Consider the following 3,961-nt stretch of genomic DNA (forward strand, 5'->3'; position numbering starts at 1 on the left):
TATTCTCTAAGATATTAAATGCATCCCCTTCTTTAATATGATGATACTTTTTAATAATATCATTAGAGACCTTCTTTTAAATACTATATTATGATCATTGTCTCTGCCTCATTGTGATTCTCTTGCTAAAAGTGGACCCCTGGAAGCAGGGTTTGTGTCATATGCACTGTATACACATTTATATCTCCAACCTGACCACAAACATATAAGTACTTGATTAATTTTTTTTTTTTTTTTTTGCGGTACTCGGGCCTCTCACTGCAGTGGCCTCTCCCGCTACGGAGCACAGGCTCCGGATGCACAGGCTCAGCGGCCATGGCTTACAGGCCCAGCCGCTCCGCGGCATGTGGGATCCTCCCAGACCAGGGCGTGAACCCACGTCCCCTGCATTGGCAGGCGGACTCCCAACCACTGCACCACCAGGGAAGCCCCGATTAATATTTTTGAAGCAATGACTACTAGCATGACTTATCAATGTTAGGTACTTGCTGATATCTATTTATTTCTTTTATAAATATGACTTTCAATGTGATTGATAATCTTAGTCTAATATTCTTGTTTGCTGAAATTGGATGGAAACAATCCTGTGCCATTCTATCTGGATTGCCTTCATTCCAGTGCATGTTCTCATCCTCTCTTGGTTGGATCACAGAAATAACGTTCTTAGCACTTACCTGACATAAGTCAAATGTCCCCACCCACTCTATGTCTGACTTCACTCCCAAAGTGATATTTCCAACATTCAAATCTGATTATGTCACACTCATGCTCAGAACTCTTCAATGCCTGCCTTTCACTCCACAATGAATCGAGACTCCAGGGTTATTTTACCTGGACTTAGTTCTAGGAGTATATGAAAAATCCTGTCTTTTCACTTTTCTCCCTGAAGTGCTCCACTTATGAGGTTCATTAAATATTGTTGGATAAACCCTGCAGAACTGAATAAATATAGATGTCTATTGTAGCCCACTTATGCCAAAATTTGGGCAGTCAAGTTTGTTCATGGAGGTTTTTTAATAGAGATGTTTGTTTGAAAATGCAGATGCGTGCTTTAGGAAAGCATTTCACACACTGGGCCTTTTGATAAAAATCATCCAAGGTGGAGGTGTGGGTGTGTGTGTGTTTTGCTTTTTTTTTTTTTAGTTTATATTATAGTTGATTTACAATGTTGTGTTAGTTTCAGGTGTACAGCATAGTGATTCAGTTATACATACACATATATCTATTCTTATTCAGATTCTTTTCCCATATAGGTTATTACAGGATATTGAGTAGAGTTCCCTGTGCTATACAGTAGGTCCTTGTTGATTATCTATTTTATATATAATAGTGTGTATATGTTAATCCCAAATTCCCTGGAGGGATAAATGAGGTGTTTTTTTAAAATGAAGATTTCTGGAATTAGAATTTGCTAAGGAAAACTTGAGAATCTTTAATTTTTTTAAAAATAATTGCTCTAATCGATTCTCTTGTCCAGGCAGGTTTGGGAAAGATCTCTTGGAGTTATAGTTAATATCTGGAGACTAGATGCCTGCTCAGTGTGGAAAGCTGGGATATGTGACCCTAAAGTCATTCCCTTCCATGAATTTTGAGGAACTGGGATTCTAGTGGAGGTCACAGTTTACACATGTGTAGATGCAGATAATTGACTTGAGATTTAACTGAATGCAGATAGGAGGAGTTTGGGAACAAATGACTGGGTCCAGGGTCAACAGATCTGGAGAGTTCTGACCAATTGTCAAGGATTCTAAGGGAAATCATTCTCTAACCCCACATTTGTTTATTAATTTAACAACTATTTGTTGAACACCTATTATGTGCCAGGTATAGTTTTAGGGGTTGGGATATAGCAATAACTCACATAATCTCAGCATTCTTTTAGGTGATCTGTCCGAACTCATCATGCTTGACTCTAGAACTCTCCAGTTAAGAGTAATTTTCATAGCCACTTGGCTCTTATGCAAATTGAAAACAATCTTCCCCAAAGAGCCATCATCAAAATAAGTGTTGAGGTTTTTGGTCTGACTGAAAACTCTGAAAGTATAACAGTTGGATCCAGGTTATCAGGCACAACTTCTCACCCTATGAAACCTGTTTATATCCTACATGAACTCTTATGAAGAGTTTATTCTAGGCCTAGCCCCAAATCTCTGACTATTAAATGCCCTATCATTTTAGGTGAAAATACATTGTATTTCTTATTTTTATCTTTTGAACCTGGCATTTTTCTGCTCACATTGATAATCCTATAAATATTTCAAGCTGTAGAGGCAGGATGGTGAAGTGTGGAGAATTGTTCTTACCTCACAAGCTGTGAAATTAAATGAGTTATAAAATAGTGTTATATTGACTAGCATTTAACATCTATACATTAAAATTACTGTGTTAATTTGTCTGCATTTTACAGGATGTTAAACTGAAATTTGAGGTGGCTACAATGACTTGTAAATATATATTTATGATAACAAAAGCATCTTCAAACATTGTCAACTTTTTAGTACACCTGATGTTTCTATGAAGTCTGGTGAGTTAAAATCATGGCCTTGAGATAATGTTTTCTACTCTATTTTTAAAATCCTGTGTGGTAGTCAAGGCTTATATTTCTTGGTATTTCATTTCTCTGTGGTAACATTAAAATTTAATTACTACATTTTTACAAGGAAATTATTCTAAAGGCAAAGTCTACTAAATTAAATCTAAAGACAATAAAAGACCATAGTGAAATAAAAATAGAACTGCAAATACAAAAACTAAAAACAAAATAGTAAGCATGGGGGTTTTTCGCTTTGGTTTTTAATCAACAGTTTTATAGATGTGGATGCTTTGGAAAATGGAAGAATTTTCAACAAGAGCCAAGAACGTCATGGTGATTTCTGTGAGTGTATTTCCAAAGACCAGAAGAAATATATCGGCCACTAAATGGGAATTATATAGACTCTTACATAGATAATACACCCACCGAAAAGCAAAAGAACTACCTTACTTTTGGAATTTCCCTAAAATTCCACTTGTAGTTGCAAAAATAAAACAAGAAAATGGTGTTTATTAGCAGTGGTCTTAAAGTCTATGGAATGGTGCACTTGACTTATGAAAGTAGAAAACCAGGATATCAAAATAAATATCCTTTTTGTTTTGTTTATTAGAGTGAAAGGGAGTTTTACTAATTACTATGCTGTAAATATAAGCAAGTTAAAGCATTTAATAGTTTCCTTTACTGTTCACGTTTTTCTGGGATGTTTTGAAGATGACTGCATCAAACACAAACTATTTTAAAAACTAGTAGATTAAAAAGAGAAGTTACCTCTTTTCCTTTCAGGGGTTTTACGAGCCCACATTTAAGTATTTATCATTGAAATTAGGATAATTCCCAACACTACCACCGACATCAACATCTACCATGTATATTGTACAACAGGGTTTCTTAAATTCTTCCACATCATAGCACTCATTGAAAGTAGCATTTGTATAGCACACTGGGGTGAATAAAACCAAAAAGAAGGCTTCTTCCTGCAGAGTCTGAAAGCTGGGGAAGGTCTGGGCCCCAGGCCCAACCCAGAAGCCCTGAGGGCTGCAGGCATCACTATTCTGGCACACTCCTACATCAGGGTGTATTGGCATACCTGTTGGGGAGCTCTGTGTTTGCTTTTAAAGAGATGGTAACGCTAAAAAGACTACGTGTTCCTTTTTTCTTTTTTTCAGATTCCTTGAGCCAAAATTTTAGAAGGAAATATTTCTATATTTTATATCTCAGCTTTCTACTGGAATAGATTGCTTCCAATGTCCTCAGTGATGAAGATGATGAGAAGTACTTGAGTTTTGTCTCAAATAAATGCAATTAGCATAAGCGAATCTGTTTGTAGTGACTCAGGTTTTTCCTTTTTCCTGAAATTTTCAATAAAAAATTGGGGGTTCAAAGTAGCAAATTGGATTACTTAGCAATTTTTTTCTAAGGTAATTATTA

The sequence above is a fragment of the Lipotes vexillifer genome, unplaced genomic scaffold (genome assembly GCF_000442215.2).
Source record: "Lipotes vexillifer unplaced genomic scaffold, Lipotes_vexillifer_v1.1 scaffold1163, whole genome shotgun sequence".
NCBI lineage: Eukaryota > Metazoa > Chordata > Mammalia > Artiodactyla > Lipotidae > Lipotes > Lipotes vexillifer.